At 34.2% G+C, this 20,703-nt stretch overlaps 1 protein-coding gene and 1 long non-coding RNA gene across 2 annotated transcripts in view; one reads left to right on the top strand and one right to left on the bottom strand.

The window, feature by feature from the left end:
- The window catches only part of LOC143236909 (cadherin-related tumor suppressor-like), a 128,950-nt gene that overhangs the window by 66,650 nt on the left and 41,597 nt on the right, over positions 1 to 20,703 (bottom strand). The window lies entirely within an intron of this gene.
- Positions 10,803 to 20,703, top strand: part of LOC143236910 (uncharacterized) — a 32,194-nt gene continuing 22,293 nt past the window's right edge. Inside the window, exons 1-2 of the long non-coding RNA XR_013019789.1 lie at positions 10,803 to 10,935; positions 11,136 to 11,220. This is a non-coding gene — a long non-coding RNA (uncharacterized LOC143236910). The remainder of the gene's footprint in view (positions 10,936 to 11,135; positions 11,221 to 20,703) is intronic.

Below are 20,703 nucleotides of genomic sequence, written 5' to 3'. Positions count from 1 at the left end.
AACTACACAATGGTTATCGCTGTTTTGTGTGCGCTGCGCTAATCGAAAAACGATTTTTCACCGTTATAAGATTTTTGACTTACTTGCCGCTGAGCTAAAACAAGGAAAAATAGTTTTTAGGTACTTTTATGATTTTTTAGAAGATAACTCCTTTTTAGTGTCATTTCAAAGTACCGTATATAAATACATATCTGTAAAATTAATATCACTTATTATTGTCAAGCAATTTCCACTTCCAAACTGTACTACAGTTTTTTTTATTTAAATAATATCTAAATTTTTCCCTTAGAAATAAAAATAATACAGTAAAATATATTCGAAAAACGTTGTTTACTTGGAAATTATTAAAACATCTGTTCGGTTTATCGTAGCCCAAGAACAACAAATATTCAAACTGAAAATTGTATAAAAGTGGCGAATCCTTATGAAGAAACGTAATTATTTCGAACTTAATATTTTTTTCTCAACAATTTATATTTAAGTATTGCAATGAGCTTTAATACCTGCTACTTTTGAAACGGCATTTCGTACTTTTAGTGCAGATCGTCAGTTCGAGACGTGTTTAAACTAATATAAGATGAAATCATACTGTCTGAGATGTCTTATTACCCGTTGTTAACTTCTTTTCTATTTAAAGAGATCCTTAATAACATTGTGCAAGCGCTTGAATTATGAGTCTATTTTGAAATTCGTTGCACCTTTTGTTTATGAAGTCGTGTGCGAACTCTTTCATTAAAACCTGTATATTGAAATATCTTGAACTACACCAAACCACTATGTGATTATTGACGTATTCAGAATCTAATGAATTTCAACCAAGTGACATAGGTAACACGGTTCAAACTGCCTGACGAAGGGTTTCTGCCCGAAACGTCGCAAGTAATAAAGCTTTTGTTATAGATGCGTCTTTAACCAATTTCGAATTCTTTTCTTTTTCATTCTTTATTAATGTCTTGCGAGTGTTTTTTTTTTATTATGTGTTTTCTCGCGACATATACGTATCTACATATAAGTGAGAAAAATATCTAGCCCTGTTTTTCATAATTTTAAAGAGGAAAACTCTTTAGTTTATACTGGAAAGTGGGTTTCTTGTTTGTTTGCTGTTAAGTACAAAACTACACAATAGGTTCTCTGTGCTGTGTCGACAATTGTTATCGAAATAAGATTTTCAGGGTTATAAGCTTATAAACTTAACGCTAAAGCATTGGGAGGTCTGAAGAAGGTTTTTCTTATGTAAATATATATTTGTATTTACGACTTGTGTTCGTTAATTAAATGTTCGATTGTAAAGTGTTCATTACAGAACCAACTAAAGTTCCCTGAATTGTGAGTTTCTTTTACAAAACAAATATTAAAAGGTTTACTGATAAACGTAAATTGGCCAAGAAACAGAAAAATAAAAAAGTTGATGAATCAAATGATTCAACCACAAATCATTTTGATTTTCTTTTAACCTTGAAGATGTTTGTATCTGTACACTTTCGTCGCTGATTTTCCTTTTTTTTTCATTCTTAAACTATACGACAGAGTAATACTTTGGAAGTAGACCAAGAAACCTGACACATTCCAGGTAGTAGGTTGTTGTCAAGAGCACGAGGAGAGTAAACCGGAATAACACCACAGGAGGGAATTTACAAGGTTTCTACAAAAGCTGTTGCATACCAACAACAAATTCAAGGTCACACTAGCTGACAGAAGATAGTCCTTTGGTAGCAAGACGTGTACCGCAGTGGTTAACATACAGTTTAGGAAAATCAACCTGTATTGTTTGTTTCACTTACTTTTTAAACATGAGAACCGTGCCATGTTAGTTTCTTCAAGAAACAAAGAAGATGAAAAATCGTGAATAGAATGAGGTCATTTCCGCAAGTCTTATCTGTATTTTTGTGAAATATTTTGTTTATCACAAGTTTGCCGGGTTTGCCACAAGTTTATGTTATCAGCGCTAAGAACATTGAAAGTATTTAATTTTTTCGATCTCTTTATACATGTGCATCTATCTATCTATCTATATATATATACACATACTTATTTAACTAAAGTAGTTAAAACTGGTACTCCCAATCAAAAAGTGGCAATAAACTGATTACGGGTGTAACAATCTAATTGGCATGACATACGAGTCCCACCAAATTCCGTCATGAATAAACAAAGAAGTCCAAATTGAGCTCCGTATCATTCATCTCACAATATGTTAAACCATTTCCTGAGTGAGAAGAGTCGTGGGTTATAAACGTGTCCATTTTCGACTTTTTATTTCTTCAAAACTATACTAAGGAAGCACATAGGTGAACACAGATTGTAACAAAACAGTATTGCTCACTTACGACCTAAGATTTTGCTTTCAATAAGGCTCTCAACGTTGTAAAATTAATTAACTTGTAGTGATTTTTTTTCGTCTCTCAAAAACGTGAAATTACAGGCAACAGAATATAAAGACACTGTTCAGCTATTGTAAATCCTTTCGCAAAAAGAAATACTCAGGTTAAAAATTCGAAAATATATTTTATATAACTGTATATAATCTTAAGAAGCACACCAGTGGCACACTCACATGTCTGCTAACTTGCATCACTACAAACTGGGTTTCGATAACTGTAGTAGGCAGAGCACAGATAGCCCAATGTGAAGCTTTTGTACATAAACTACAAGCGAACAAACAAAAGCCTTTAAAATAATAAAAGTACAAATTATTATGAAATTTGTCAATGGACATTATCACATAACAGTTGGCTGGGCATGGCCACTTGGCTAAGGCACTCAACGCCTAATCCGAGGGTAACAGGTTCGAATCCCCGTCACACCAAACATGCTCGCCCTTTCAGCCGTTGGTAAAAGAGTAGCCCAGTAGTTTGCGGTGGGTGCTGTTGATCAAGTGCATCCCTCTAGTTTAACACTGCAAATTAGGAACGACTAGCGCAGATCACCCTCGTGTAGCTTTACGCGAAATTCAAAACAAACCACACCCTAACAGTTTTCCTTAACTGTTATCTTCATTAATTATTAACGGCTAGCAGATAATTTTATACTAATAAAAACAGAGTAATGTCTTTGCTTAAAGGAAATACAATTTTGCTTGTTTTTGTTAGATTCTCTCGCACAGTGTGGTTTGTTTGAAGTTAAGCGTAAAGCTACACAAGGGGCTGTCTGTGTTTTCTCTCACCACAGGTATCAAAACCAAGTTTCTAGCGTTGTAAGTCCATAGGCTTACTGCTTTGTCACTTATTAAGATAAGCATTTACTTGATCAATAATTTAGTGTCATCGCTTGACGTTTAAAACGATGCTGAGCGATTGAATGTTTTATTATTATAATTTAGTGTACAGTAAAAATATAATTTCCGTTACCACAAGTTTATTCAATGAAATTTGCCATAAAAATGAATAAATAATGCTTTTGAAAAATGTTATTACCAATGTTATTTTTAAGCAAAAAATATTTTTAGTTATAATGAACAAGTAATAATTTAGTAAAATCTACAATAATATGCAGTTAAAGCTGTGTGTAAATCAACAGAAAGGTAAGCTATATTGTGTTCATAAAGCCGAGCAAAACAAAGATCCTGGATTCTGTCGGATTTTGGAAAATTGGTGAAAAACTAGCATCGATAATGATTTATCAAGTAATCTAGAGCACGATTTTGAGCTGTATTAAAATATCTACTCAATCGATAACAGTCCTTCAGAAGTAAAACTGCCACTATTACATAACATAACCGGAAAACATGCTAAAGTTACAGTGAAAACTTGAAACACTTATCATGAAAGTTTCCAGTAACATTCCGAAGACAGAATTCGTTAACAAAACAATTAAAATAATGATAATAAACCGCTTTTAATGTAAACGTTATTATTAGATTGGTATAGCGCTCAAAGCATAGCTCTGAGTGTTTCAAGTACAAACTTTTAGCTCATAGCTACGTTAGCTGTTGACCGATTTGAGATTATAGTTTTAGACTCAAGCGTTGAAACATTTTAGATTGATGTATTTGACTACGTTCAAAGTACCGTAGATTAATTTACTTTAATCTCGCCTAAAACAATTTCAATTTGACGGTAGGCTGATGGAGACCTTGATGAGTAATAAAATCGAATCGGTGTACATGCGTCTAACGCTTGGTACTGCCGGTGAACCTAAATCTAACCAACAGGAAAAAGGAAAAAAACGTATCATAAATTAATTTACTCTAATCTTGCCTAAAACAATTTCAAGTGATGTTGCTAATGACTATTATCTCTTTATTTTGTTTTATACTGAATAGCACAAATAACACCAAAACATCTTACAAATTTTATTCGCCTGCACCTATGGGAACAGATTTATAGTCTTGGTCAAAATGTTTACATATTTTATAACAAATGAGATCATTATTATTAAAATGAAACAAATAAACTTAGAGCTGTCAAACTGAAAAATACATGTTATATTAAACATCTAAATATGTAAGTTGTATAACAGACAGGTTCTATAGAGACAATGAACGATTTATTAGAAGACTAAACAATTTTATCAGACACCTGTAAAAAGATTCGTAATTCCGTATTTCGCTTATCTCAAAAATTACTATGGTAAATTATTACATATAATGTCTGTAACCTTATATTATTTCGCATTAAACATTCGCAAGGCAACCTGGCATGCTGTCGATAAGGTTACTGATGTAATTTACGGTAATTTATTCCCAACTTTCCACTAAAAGTCACTGCAACTCAGATACAATAACCAATTTAGGGTCATGGATAGTAGTTTTCTCGCTCATTTGTGCCCAAAATTTCTCTATGAATGACAATCTTGTAATATTCCTCTGGTCGAGATAATCCTGTGCAATAAGTGCACCTGTGCAATAAAATTGCCATTCTGAAAAACAAAATTATTGCAAAACCTACCCTAGCATATCGTAGGAATATCGTATCCATGTGATGCCAGTAGGAGGCACATCTGATGTCTTATCCAAATAATGCGGTGACGGCGATAAATTCTGGTTAATATCGTTTAACAAACAGCCCTTCTTGTAAAATAACAATTTTATAATTATTCTATTCACTGTTCTTCTGAGAACCCTGGAATGAACGCGTTCATGCCATTTCTGTTGTGATACATTACAAGACTTCTTTCGACTTTGATGTGTTAACCTGATCAAAACACGGTTATATCGAGCAGTAGTTTTTCGGTATCTACCAGTGGTCTTTTCTGAAACAACTTTTTTGTAGTCCGATGATATTTCAGAGTTCTGGATACAGTAGACTGAGGGTACCCTACTGATCTCGCAATGTCAGTTTGCTCCAAATCTTTTCTGGACGGGCGAATAATTTGACGCCTATAACCAAGCACAGAGAATTTGTCTGAAGAAAACGTTAATCTATTTCGAAAATGATTATGCCAAAAGCATACTCGTTTATACAAAGCAGATATGTGTGTGTATGTGTTTTGACGTACATATGTTCAAACAACTTATACAAACCATAATAACAATTCGTACATGTTTGTCCGATCATACGGTACCTTCTATGTCACTACTCAGGTATTTACTCAGTAACTAACTACTCGATTCATGTAAACAGTAACATCAACGTAAAACAGTAATTCAACTCTCAGAGCACTTTACAGCTCAGACCAGTGTCAGACCCGAATGCTTGCTTTTGCCAATGATTTTCTTGATTGTGCAATTGTGATTTACTGCTTGATGAGGCACACTACCGACAACACAAAGATAGGCATACGGTGGAATATTTCGATCTTATGAATTTCCTATGTCCACTGTCACACATGTAGCACGTATTTTTCTGTCCCTTTGTCCTTTGAGATGACACTTCCAAGGTACACAAACTTCTCAACTTCTTCTATACTATCTCTCTTGAACTGCGTTGGGTCCTGTTGTGAGTTTAAGAATCAACAAAACTAGATTCGCTTTCAGACCTCTCCGAGTTATATGAACCTCATCATTTCTTTTCCAGAAGATGAAGATCAGAGTGTTCAGTACCAATATGAAATCAATCCTACTTTATGGCTGAGCGACATGGCAAGTCACCAAGACCATTACAGTCAATATTCAGACTTTCGTTAATAAGTGTCTTCGCAACATATTGCAAATTAGATGACCTAGTGTCATCTCTAATGCTGATCTGTAAGAGCAGACATCTCATATGCCTGTTCAGTAAGAAATTGCGAAGAGACAATAGGGCTGGATTGGCCACACACTGAGGAAGCCTCATAGCAATGTGAGAAGACATGTGCTGAAATGGAACCTACAGGCAAAAGAAAGAGTGGGAAGGTAAAAAAATAACCTGGAGTAGATCTTTTGACGAGGAAATCAGGGACGCTGGACTCTCATGACATCACCTGAGGAGGTGGGCCCAATGTCGGTTCTGATGGCGTGGAACAGTCGTGGCCCTATATTCGAGCTGGAATTAAGAGGAATACGCCTAGTAAGTAAGAACAGTAAGCAAATATTTTGGCGACGACTGTATAATGCTAGAAACCTAGTTTCTATTCTTGCGGCGGACACAGCAAAGGTAATCCATTGTGTAATTTGGTGATTAATTACGATCAAATAAACAAACAAACAAAATCAATGTATTCACTCACATACAAAGTGTTGTATATCAAATGTCGATATATGTATATACAATTATTCTATAATTTTTCTTATGCTTTTAAAATCCATTACAAAAACGTGGATAGTTACGTATAAACCCTAATTTTTGTAGTCACACTTGAGTGGAATTTAATCTAAAGATAATGAATTATTTCAAAAATTTCAAAATTATTTTTTTACGCGTAGGCGTATAGACAAGTTTCTGATTGGGGTGGGGAGTTGAAATTAAGATGTCAGAAAATTATTTTGAGCCCTGCCCAATGGCGGGAAGACATGGGGGTGGAGATCACGTACGAAAAAAATTTAAGGTTTTAGAGAGGAGAAGAATGCATATCTTCTTGACACGCGAAATTCTATCTGTACTTTTTATTGTACAATATAAAGTGCAATAAATTTCACTTCACAGTCTCTGCAGGTATGAATCAATGTTTATAAGTTCCCTTGTTACATGCGTCCTTTGAATGAAAACTATCTTTATTTTCCTTCAACCAAATGATACATTTGATTCATTGATAGGTGATTCATTTAATTAGATGATCGACCAGAGACCTATATCACCAGAAATTCTGTCTTTAACTCATGTAAAATTTATTGTTCGGGGTGCTATAAGCTCTAATTAGTTTAAATATAACACCCATTAATTAGTTAACGAATGACTTACTGTTCCAAAGTTTTGTTTTCCTTTTATATCTAATACTCTTTGTGTTACGCCTCGCTGTTCTTATATCTACTCGGTTCGTAATCTGAAGGTCGCGAGCTCAAACCCCTGTCACACCAAACATGCTCGCCCTTTCAGCCATGGGGGAGTTATAATGTGACGGCCAATCCCACTATTCGTTGGTAAAAGAGTAGCCCAAGAGTTAGCGATGGGTGGTGATGACTAGCTGCCTTCTCTCTAGTCTTCCCCCTAGTCTGACACTGCTAAATTATGGACGGCTAGCGCAGATAGCCCTCGTGTGGTTTTGCACGAAATTCCAAAAACAAACAAACAAACAAAGCATTCTTATACGTCCTCTATATTGGTTAACCCAAGGTGTATTTATTAATTATCTCAAGTGATGGACTGTGTGTTTGTGTGCGTTTCTCATATAGTAAAGCCATTTTGGGCTATCTGCTGTGTCTACCAAGATGAATCAAACCCCTGATTTTGGGGTTGTCAATCCAAAGACTTACCGCTGTCCCAGCGGGGGATGTGATGAACTGAGAATGAGGTAAATAAAAGTGAAGCAAGAAGAGATAAATATGTTGTCTATTTTATTATTGCTATAAACACCCAGCTATGTCATTTCAGATATATTATAACTTTAAACAATAACGTTAATAAATGTGCTTTCTGCGAAAATAACATATCCTAACCTCAATTAGGAAGTTTTACAAATTAAAGAAGTGCTTTAAGAACAGTTGTTACCAATTTTATTATGAGTACTTTAATTTAATTTAATACAATTATTCACCACTCAAGTATTTATAATCAAAACAGAGCGTTTATGAAACGTGTCATGTTATATGTGCTTTCTCTCTGCCATATATAAAACAGCCCTTCGCAAAATCTACGTTTTTTTCTTTTGTTCTTTTTTATCTACGTGTGGAATTTAAGGATATGCCTCAAGCAGCTATATAAATCATTAAATTGGCGACAAATCATTGGGTCAGTAAAATGTCCATTGCCACGAACCACTAAATTTTCAGACTTTGGGGTCGAAGTTTCACACACATCGAGTGACAGATGAAACCTGACTTGAGAACGCAGTGACAAAAAAGAACCGGCAACGAGTTTCTTATAATGATGATAACTTAAACCTTTCGGCATTCTGACAACGTTTCTTTCTCTGAACTTCACTCAGTGTGCCGACAAGTAAGACGAACGCATGTCAATCGCTCAGTCCTCCTGTTATCCTCCCTAAGTCTAACTACCTCATTCCCCTATCACGTCAGGCACATCTCCACGTGGGTAGTCGCCGAAAAATAAACGATCGCAGTAAGAAAAAAAAAAGTAAATAAGCTTCACAGTGCAAGAGATATGGTTATTTTTTATGGTCATAAATAGACTTTTTTTTTTTTTTAATAAACAATGATATTCTCCTATACCTACCATAAATTTAGAGTCGGTAAAGAGTTTTCTCATTGAAAGCCAGGTGAGTACCATAAAATCGCTACGTACGCTATCTGGTAAAAGTGAATACGCAAGGACCATAAGACAAAAGTACCACTATCAGATTCTATGCCCCATGTCTAGACCAGTAAGATTTTGCAGAAAGCTGACAGCAGTATTTATATCAATTATAAGCACTAAAATTATGGGCAAGGTGCAGAGGTATCATTACAAATATGTAGCAGTGTTGTTTGCAAGTCCACATGTAAAACTGTAAACTAATTACACTGTAATATCTGTGATAAGCAAGGAGTGATGGGCCGAAATAGTGATTTTCGTTTCTAGATATAACAGTATTATGGTTTATAAATCATTATTATCAATAATATTTTATGAGTACCCACAACTGTTAAGGTAAAAGGTTGAGTAAAAATAAAGCAAATATTAATAGGTTAAATAAGTGATTTTCCTAGGCAGATCTGTAACTAGGACCGGTAGCCGACCGTTCCATCAACACTTTGAAGAGTGAGATCCGTCACAAAAACAACAACAAAAAATAAAATAAAAACAGTGCACTCCCAAAGTAGACAGGTAATACATTTTTGTTTTAAAGATTAATGCTATTACTAGCGTGGGGCGTAGAAAGTAATTAAACTAATTACAAAAAGAAATAATATTATGGTACAATGTTCCTAATTATCTTGAGCAATTTTAAAGAATAAATGTTGAAGATAAATAAAATAATAAAAATAAATTAAACGTGTGACATATTGTTTATTCTGTTTAAGGTTGCATTAGTTTGTGTGTTTTTAAACTTAGAAATGAAATATGTAACTTAAAGTAAAATAAAATTGCCGAATACGAATGAATGGCCTGGTGGCTAAGGCGCTAGCCTCGCAATGCGAAACTCGCAGGTTTGAATATCCATCACACCGAAAGGTATAATGTGAAGGTCAATCTTACTGTTCGTTGCTAAAAAAGTAACTTAAGAGCTGGCGGCGGATGGTATTGACTAATTGTTGTTTTTTTCTAGAGGGAGGACGACTAGCGCGCTGCGTGAAATTTAAACAAACCAAAGAGGTAAGATAATTTATAACACTAAACTACACGGCTTCCTTTCCTCATAATAAATTGCATTTTGGATATATATATTTCTGTGCATGAGTATACATGATAATGCATGTAACACAAAATTGTTTATGTAAAAGTTAACTGTCATCAGTTAAAAAAGTTTGTATTTCAAGATATTTAGAATCGTGGAGCTCTTCTTTCCAGGCCCGGCATATCTCAGTGGTTTGGGCTCTCGACTCGTGATCTGAAAGTCGCGGGTACGAATTCCCGTCGCACCAAACAAGCTCGACCTTTCAGCCTGGGAGGCGTTATAATGTTACGGCCAATTCTTCTATTCGTTGGTAAAAGAGTTACCCAAGAGTTGGCGGTGGGTAGTGATAACTAGTTGCCTTCCCTCTAGTCTTATACTGCTAAATTAGTGGTAGCTAGTGCAGAGAGATCTCGCGTAGCTTTGCGCGAAATTTCAAAAACAAGGAAACCATCTTTCCAATATGCATTTTTTATTCAAAATTTTAAACACTTTAAAAAGAGGTAGAAGTAAAATTAATCTAAATTTATGTTCGTAAGTAAATAGAAATATTTAAAAAAAAGAATACTTGGGGTTTTAATGTATTTTAAGTTCTTCATATTTTCATTCTCTTAAAGTTACGTTTCTGTTCTTGAAGCAATAAATTCGTGTATCATATATGACTTGCATTTAGGTTTGAAAACTTTCTACTTATGGAAGACGGGAATTTATGATTATTCCTAACTCGTGAAGGTTAGAAGTCGTTTTTCTTTCTTCATCAAATACTAATCCACAAAATTATAAAGTGAATACGTGTCGTTTTGCCAGTTTTCAAGTATTTAAAGTAGCCACTTGAGAATGTTAGATCTACACAGCTCTAACGATCAAAATCACATTTATTCTCCGTGATTTTTAAATTAATAAGCGGTGACTTATGCACCTTGATTGACCACTTTTTTAAAGGAACTCTTCTAAAATCGAGTCGGACCAGTTTTCACATATATAATAGACTGGACGTGAACAGTATACCCATGATACTAGTAGGTTCGTTTGGAACCTGTTTAGTCAAGGAATATGATTTGCAGTCGATTCTGATGTATCGGTAAACCATAACAGGAGCGAATGTGGCTTTTATGTCCATCCTGAAGAACCTTAATCGACTTAGATCCGGTAATTTTGCTGACTAAATAAGATAACTTTAGTCTATATTATGTTCTTGGAATACTTTTCGGCCAATACTGGTGTAAGGGTTACACAGATATCTTATTGCAAAAGTCCCTTAACGTCAGCGAGAATACACAACATTGTGAAGTAAGCATATAAAGTTCAATATTTAGGTACATTCTGTATATTGCTCTTTTCTTTTTTAGGTCTCAATGACTCGAGTCCTGCAAAGAAAACGTTCACCACACAAGCACACCATCTTTAGAAGTTTGCGCCATTAGAACAATAAAGGTATAGTAAAACGCCTGATATGGTTTTTGCCGTCTTGTTTGTTTGTTTTTAAAATTCTCGCAAAGCTACACGAGGGCTATCTTCGCTAGCCGTCCATAATATAGCAGTGTAAGATTAAAGGGAAGGCAGCTAGTTCTCACCGCGCACTGCCAACTCTTGAGCTACTCTTTTACCAACGAATAATGGGATTGATCGTCACATATATCGCCCCCACTTTTGCCGTCTTATCATTAACCTACTTGATATAAGTTTAAACCCGCAAATTCCTCATTTCACAAGTACACGCGTATATGCACAAGTATATGCATTTCATAAGTTAAAATAGCGTTGAGAAATATTTATGTTTTAACTTTTCTTATAGATTCAAACATTATATTCCATATTCTTTAGTAAAAGAGCTATAACTTTTAAAAGTTGATTTGTGTATAATGCCTTAAAGTAAAGCTAAAAATACATGTATTTAGTTTTACTTCAAACATAATTTCTGAATAAACGTTAACGCACAAGTGTTAAATTTGTTCTTGAGTTTCCTGAAATACACAACTTACTATTTTATATCACGCTTCTACAACGAGTGTGTGTGTGTTTTTCGTATAGCAAAGCCACAAAGGGCTATCTGCTCAACCCACCGAGGGGAATCGAACCGCTGATTTTAGCGTTGTAAATCCGGAGACATACCGCTGTACTAGCGGGGGCCTCTATAACGACATAATATGTAAAATATAAGGAATAAAATACTATTTCATTTAATTACATAAATATTCTCTAATAAAATTACACGTTTAATCGTCTAAAAACTTATAAAGTAGTTAGAGATCAGAAACTGTGTTTTCACTGTAACTATATTACATTTTGAAACTTTTACCATAATCTCAAAGCAATATTGAAATTATTTTAGCTCGTAACACTGAGACCTTTTAATTTTAATTGTAATCATACGGACTATTTAGTACATTTTACTCTAGTTTCAGATGGTTTGGCATGGCAAGGTGGTTAAGGCGCTCGATTTCTAATCTGTGGGTTGCGTGTTCGAGTCCCCATCACACCAAACATCCTGGCTCATTGAACCGTAGGGACGTTATAAAGTCACGGCCAATCCCACTATTCGTTGGTAAAAGAGCAGCCTAAGAGTTGGCGGTGGGGGGGGGGGTAATGACGAGGTGCCTTCCCTAAAGTCTTACACTGTTGAGTTAGGGACGGCTACGCAAATAGCTCTTTTATACCTTTGCATGAAATTCAAAGCAAACAGTTCAAGATCGTCATCAATATATTTACGCACTTTAGGGTATTGTGTGTGTTTTTCTTATAGCAAAGGCACATGAGGCTATCTTCTGAGCCCACCGAGGGGAATCGAATCCCTCATTTTAGCGTTGTAAATCCGTAAACTTACCGCTTAATAGCGGGGAGCTCGCTAGGGTATTAATAGTTTATCTAGAATAAAATCGAATTGAAATACTTAAAACACGAATCCTAAATAGTGATTGACTACGTTATTGTATTCGTCTTGTTCAAATATAACGAGCAATAAACATTCATCTTTCAAAACACTTTACGGTGCAAACACTCAAAAATTTGTAAAGAACTAGTCTAGAGGCACAGAGAAAGGAAGAGGCATAGCAAGTAATGCATACAGTAAAGCGATTTCGATAATTAAATGCCGACGATAAAGACCGGACTGCTGGCAGCTATGGGGCTGAAGGTGTGGCCACGAACGCTGCAGTTCGAAGGCAGGCAACCTACCCTGAACAAGATTTACAACATCGCCTGAAATATCATTCTACATAAATAACTTAGTGCACCAGAAAACATTTTAGTGTTGAATATACAATGGAATTTAGGCTTAGGGCAAGAATTTTAAATATTTAAGGACAACTTTTAATAAGAGGGGAAACTTTTTTCTAGAAAAATGGGAGACATGACAAAAAAGGACTTCGCAATGATTAAGACTAAAGATTATTTGCTGTAAGAAGCTGAGGCGTATGACCGAGTTTGCAATTTAATGATGTGATTTAGTTTATAGCTTCTGTCTGTTTCTTATTTTACTCTTAACAATTAAGAATTTACTTAGATATCTTAAATAATAGACATTCTTATGTTTTGCTGAATAAATATATTAAACATAAATGTCAGATGGAGAGACTGAGTATTTTATATTAAAATAAATTTTGAGCCTTACTACGTTGTTATTTTCTATGTTGTTACGTCCGGCCACGCTTTATCTGACAACCGTGCATATCAACAAGAGACCTGCACCGTAGTTTCTGTGCAAAAGCCATTACCATTTTATTCATGCTTTATATAACCTCTGTACTGGGCGAAGGCGACCGTTCCCTGTGATCGTTTAAAGATTATATGCGAAAGTAGAACTTATATATCAGGAAACAACTTGTGTACACGTATTACGAGTCGCTTCTCAGACTTAGATGTGTCTTGATTATGTTGTATTGCTGTTATCTGGTACACGTGGATGGTTTTTGACACTGATATTTGTGCTTCTGGATTCTGACTTGTTACAATACTCTCACTTTGTTGGAATGCAGTATGTTTTGAGTCTTTTTCGGGAAGGTTCTAGTGCTCCATATGAATCCATATTCCTTTTTTTTTTCAAATGCAGTTAACAGACATTTCCATCTACGAAATTCGAAATACCCGATCTGGGTCCATACTTATGATATGAGTGTATGAATAATATGTATTAGAAAGAGCTGATACATGCCATTCCCATAAGAGATCAGTCTTTGGTAACATTATACTACCAAAGAGCACCAAAATCTGATATATTCCATTTAACAGTATCTTTATATCAGCTTTGGTTGTCACGTGACTTGTTCATTGATTATTCAAAATCGTTTTTATATATCCTTCACAACCATTGGCATTTCTGAAACAGTTTTTTAAATTAATATAAACAACTACTTTCTTTACCTCTTTTTTTATGGCAACCAACTGAAGAAAGTTGCAAACGCAAAGGAGTAATATTACCATCAAATGCTGTGTTGGTTACCAAGTATTACTACTGTTAGATAAGTTTACAGCAGAACGTCTAAAAAAATGTTGATATAATTATTATATTAATTAGTAGATTAAGAATAAAAACATGTTTCGCAATTACTTATACCACATTCACAGTTCAGGATGAATTATTTTAATAGACTTAGATACATAATACATTCATAAAATAAAAGTACCAATTATAATTCACAATGAAAGTTAAATTACTGTAATGTGTGCTGTTCGTTGAATTATGTATTATACATACATATTAATAAATGTACTTAAATTATACTGAAAATAGCAACACAGAAAATAACGTAGAAAACCCATTTATAAGTAAAAGTGTTTGTTTGAATTTCGCATCTACGCTAGTTGCCCCTAATTTAGGGTTGTAAGACTATAATAGGAAAGTCAGGTAGTCATCACCACCCACTGCCAACTCTTGGGCTACTTTTTTACCAACGAATAGTGGGATGAACCATCACGTTATAACGCCCTTACAGTTGAAAGGGTGAGGATGTTTGGTGCGTCGGGGATTCAAACCGCAACCCTAAGATTACGAGTCGAGTGCCTTAACTGCATGGCCATGCCAGGCCTAGGAAAAGTGGAAATAAACATGATATCAATGTTTTTAGATTACGAAATAAATGCGTCTCATTTTTTATTATAATTTATGTGCAGTTTAATGCTCATTTTACAATACTTCTATTAGCCGAGTTTTCGAAGTCTCAACACCATTATAATTCACTAAAATAAAATATATAGGTTCCACATGACAAGATCAAAATACGGAATGACAAACTTTCTAATATTAAGCAGTCTAACGTGGAATATTTAACAGCTTTTTTACGCAGCTTAGTGTAATAATGCATGTCCTTGTTGTTACTCGGTAGAAATTGTACGTTTTTGTTTGTTTGTAATTAAATACAAAGTTACACAGTAAGCTGTATACGTTCTGCTCACCACGAGTATCAAAACCTAGTTTCTAGCCCGTAGACTTATCGCTGTGCCACTAACGGGCCATTTTCGTTTCCTGATGATATCCAAGATTCACTTACTTGAACGCATTAATTATAGATCTTACTGTTGAAATTAAACGACCTGGCACGGAATGTTTGCACTGTACATTAAATCAATCTTGAGTGTAATTCAAGTCATATTGAAACACGTTTAGTGTTTAAAACAAAGAAATTAATATATATATAAACTAAATTTAATTTTTGTATTATTGTTAAATGGTAGAAATGACAGTAACAATACAACTTCCATAATGCAGTATAGAGTTTTGTTATATTGGTTTTAGAGTCGCTGTATCTTTCAGATTAACTGATACTAGATTCTTACGCGTGTAAAATATCAACATGTTTGTAAAGTACATTTTGAAAATATTGATGAACGCAAAGATATCCATTTCAGTCTGACAAGAAAGTGACGTTCAACAAATAAACGTATAAATATATATATATATATATATATATAGTTTTTATAGTATAGTATAGTTATGTTTATTTGTATTGTTTATAAGGTATTTCAAGATATCTAGAATAACACAACTAGAACGCTAAAATTTCAATACGCCTACATTCTTTTTACTCTTTCTTTTTAAAAATCCTGAATAAACGCTAAAAAATATTCAAGAGAGAGAAGAAACGCACTCAACAAACCCATTTGCACAATCTGAACAGCTAAAATTATTAATACCTTACGTTCAAACACTTAGCTCCCGATTCTCAGCGGAGAAGTGGACTATTTGTTAGCTCGTAACTTAACGTAAAGTTAACTCGGCTCGTTACTTATCTACATAGTACATCATTATAATATTAAAGCACAACGAGAGTGGTAATATTTTAATTACGTCATTATTTGCTGAACTAATTCGCATTTAAAGTATTCGTGAATGCCAGAATATATAATGTTTGGCTATTTTGTTAGAGATTTTTAAATGACTTTTTCGTTTTTAAGTTGTGACAACTGAAAGAAAGAGACAAACCTAGATACAATCCTGCATATATAAGAGTAACTGAAGCATCTGAAATGTACAATATTTTATCTTTTTGGTTTGTTGGTTTGTTTTGTTTTGAATTTCTCGCAAAGCTACACGAGGGCTATTTGCGATAGCTGTCCGTAATTTAGCAGTGTAAGACTAGATGAAAGGCAGCTAGTCATCACCACCCACCGCCAACGCTTGGGCTACTCTTTTACTAGCGAATAGTGAGATTGACTGTAACATTATAACGCCCTCACGGCTGAAAGAGCGAGGATGTTTGATGTGACAAGGATTCGAACACGCGACCCTCAGATTACTAGTCGAGCGCCCTAACCACCTGGCCGTGCCCGTAAATATTACTTATAGAATTGAATATAAATTTATCAAATGTATTAATGTTTTTTTTTCTATGTTTTCAGCTCAAGTCTTTTCAAATATGTTTTTTTTTTTTAATTTCTCTAAAAGGAATGGTATTGTTAATTTGTTATGTCTCTAAAATGATTAATCTTTTAGTGGCTCAGCGGTAAGAATGAAGACTTACAACGCTATAAACCGGGCTTCGATACCCATGGTTGACACAGCACAAATAGATTGTTGTTTAGCTTTGTACTTAGCAACAAACAACCGAAGTCTAAGGAATATTACTGTTGCTTTATTACAGCCTTAAAAAAGTACTGTTGGTGACTTATAACTGTTAACAAGATTATTTTCACCTACCTCTATGCAGGCTTATGTGTAAGGATAAGATTGATAATGTGGATGTCATATGGAATATTGCTCAATATAAAATACTTAAAATGCAAATATGTCTCGTTTGAAAATTTCTATTAAGGATTATGCTGTTCGGGGCTGCCGCAGTGCAACTGCACCACCGAGGTTCATAATTTGTCGTCTGACATACATTTTGGTATTTTCTTACGTTCTTTACGATGTAATCACATACTTTGTCAAAGTTCTTTTATTACTAAACTTAGCCAATGGTAAAGTACGCGATTTTTATTTTATAATATGAGAACTTATTGTTATTAATACAGTAAAAGGTTGACGAAACTTAAGTGCTTTGTTCTATTGGTAGTTAGAAAGTGTTGCGGTTAAACGTTGACTTCTGCTATTCTTTTTGTTGACAGAAGTACACAAAGCGGTTGTTACAGAATAACAAACACTATGATAACTATTAGAGAATTATAATTTCAGACAAGAAGAAAGCATTTGTATCTAGTTTACAGGAAGGAGAAAAACAGGATATTTTTCTGTGCAAATAAACCCGAGGAAATGGTTAAACATAACGTGATAAATTATTATGCCAATTTCAGAGATAGTTTGTAAGTTTATCCTAATTATAATTGTGTACAATGAGGCTTTGTAGAAGATATTTAATGGTTTGAAAATAAAACAAAATATGTTTCATTACACATTCTTTGCATTTAAAAGCATACTACAACCAGTTAAATGCGCTTCGAAACGTCTGTTATATCCAAGTTTTTTTGGAACGTATCACAACCTTTTTTACAATGTCTGTAATCCTAAAGAAGACAAGAATTGCGTTCTTTCTATGTTTTATATTTTAAATAGTATTAATTACAGGTAAAATGAAAGATCAAATTAAGTGGTCTGTGATTGGATCTGGGAACTCGAGATCACGAGATCGAACGCAGAGAAGCTAACTTGTAAAGTAAAGCGATGTAACAATGAAACATACTCGAAATGTTCAAGATGTGGTTATGAATGTGATGGTTTAATTGTAACGATTAAACTAAACCGTGGGCCCAGGTTGGAAGAGGTATGAACTCATTCAAAGCAGTATCCTCCGATTTGAAATACCGGCTGAATCGGAGATTCGCCAATTGATTACTTCATTGACAGCTTAAAACGAGCACAGAACTATCGATACCTTCAAAAAGACGAAATGGAATCACGTAAAATAAATCATTAGTTTTAATATTTTAATAAGCTAATGACACAGTAAATCCCAAAGATGCAGTATTGTAGTCAAATAAAATGCATTACAAGATTGTTTTTATAGCGTTTCTCAAATTAAAGTTTCTTTTCTGCAATGAAGAATAAATATGAGAATGATGACAATGTCAAGTATGGTATCATAATCCATAGAGATTATAGCATGTCCTATTTTTATTAATCTTTAGTTTTCTTTCGTTATATGATTTAGAAGTTGTGTCAAGCTTCATGATCAAAATCTATTGAAATAACCCTAACTCACCAAATTCCGGATTGACCCCCTTGTTGATCAGTCTAAAGTATTAAAAAGTGATGGGCTGGTTCGTGTTACAGGTGTTAAGAATATATATGGATTGCTAACAGATTTTCTTGCCGAAAAGCTAAACAAATTCTACTACCAAATTATGTTTAGCAATTTTTCTATCTTTGTGATCTTCGCCCATAATCTATTAAGTTAAGCCCTTCAGTGACTAAGCCGTAAGCTTGAAGGCTTGTAAGGCTAAAAACCTTGTTTCATTAGCCTTGGTTGGCATAATACAGATAGCCTATAGTGTAGTTTCGTATTCAATAACAAACAATGGAACAATCTATTAAGCTAAAAACATTGTTATTCTAAGAAAAAAAAATGTTTGTTTTTCACCTTTCATGTTACTTGTTCCAATATCAAGAAAACAAATAAACAGAACCAGTGGTTTGAAAACTAAGGAAGACAATGAGTACTTCCTTGTATTTTTTATTTTCATTTCTCCGCAAAACCACTACGATCGCCACAAGTACAGGAAATATTGGTTACCCTCTCGTATTTCTACAACCCATTCTTTGCAAAACTACAACCGATCGCCAATAGCAAAGAGGACATTAAATATCCTCACATGATTCTATTAACCGTTCTTCACAGAAAGAAACATAAAAGAAGAGACATTTTTAGGCAAAACACGCACAATATTAATTGATTTCATTTAACTGCTTAAAGAACATAGAAGAAGAATGGTTATAACATTTTTTAACATTTTTTGTGTTATTTTAACAAAAAAAACAAAGAGCGTTAAACATGTGAAGCAGACTAATAAAATTAACATACAAACCACAATGCGAAATCGAAAAAGAAAGGTATTGTAGTAAGAACTGTGAGTCGTGCTTCCTAAACACTTCTCTCACTTCATATGTTTTACCATTTCCAAGATACTTCTTTGTATATATTTACCTCATATTTGCGATTCTATTCATTTTTAAGCCTAAATATTTGGAAATATAAATACATATATATATAAAATATATTATTACCCTTAAGAAGTATAGTACTCCTCTTATATGCATATATATATTTATATATTTCACATTTTGGACACCAAGCGCACGCATACTCACACACACACATATATATATACAGATAAAGCTCTTGTCTCTAGATTCTTTAAATGCCATATATAAATATGTACTTATTATTGTGAGCAAGATGGGTACACTATTCTTGTAGAATTATGAAAGTTGAAATGTATCACTATTTGTAAATGTATTAGAACTTGGTTGAGTTAAGCTGTCACATGGATTAAGGTTAAGCTTAGTAAATTAAGTAACTGAGCAACATTTCTAACAGATTTATGTGTGTGTGTTTTTTCTTTTAACAAAACCACATTGGGCTATCTGTTGAGTCCACCGAGGGGAACATTTCTAACAGAAAGTACGTAAATCACGTTCTTTTTCCTAATTCGAAATACATTACCAATGCGAATGTTCTTTAACACTTAGGACTTACTTCACTGTAGTTGTCTTAAAAAAATAATAAATAAATAAATTTCATTCTAAAGTATTCAGTTTCAACTTAACGTTCAATATAACAAATATTGAAAGTGAATCAAACTCGACTCAGTAGCCACATTGCCGAAGTGGAAGCGAAGGTTCGCATCCCATTACCACCAAAACAAGTGGCAATCAGATCACAATATTCGGTCAGAAAAAAATTAACTCCGAGAAATGGCGCGCGGGGGCAAAATAGGGGTGAGAAGCGTTGTTTATCACGTTCCTCGCTGGTACATCGGTAACTACAGATTTACAACGCTAAAATCAGGGATTCAATTCCCCTTGGTGGACTCAGCAGATAGCATGATGTGGCTTTGCTATAAGGAAAACTACCAGCACAGATGAATAGCCCTCATGTGGCTTTGGACGAAATGCACGAAAATAAGGAAATTAATACAATACAAATATATTTTCTGATTTTTGCAATAATTTTCTCAATTCAATCATGTATTGGCTCTTTATACTTCCAAACTGAGAGCTCTGGAGTTCGTTTTTACCGAATCACTAGCTCATGATTACGTGAAGCGAAAACACATTACGTTTTTCCTTGCAGTGTGGTGTATTAGTGTCGTCAAACTTTACAAGTTTCGTGTACTTATTTGGTGATAGTAGATAGTCCTGGAAATAAACTATTCATAACAGGTTACGTGGTTTTATTTACTAGTTTGTTTGCTAATAAGTAGAAAGTTACAAAATGGACTATTTGCACTCTGTCCACGCGGAACATCGACACTCGATCCTTAGCT

Source organism: Tachypleus tridentatus, chromosome 13 (assembly GCF_004210375.1).
Source record: "Tachypleus tridentatus isolate NWPU-2018 chromosome 13, ASM421037v1, whole genome shotgun sequence".
Classification (NCBI taxonomy): Eukaryota; Metazoa; Arthropoda; class Merostomata; order Xiphosura; family Limulidae; genus Tachypleus; species Tachypleus tridentatus.
This window is presented reverse-complemented; position numbering and strand designations above follow the sequence as displayed.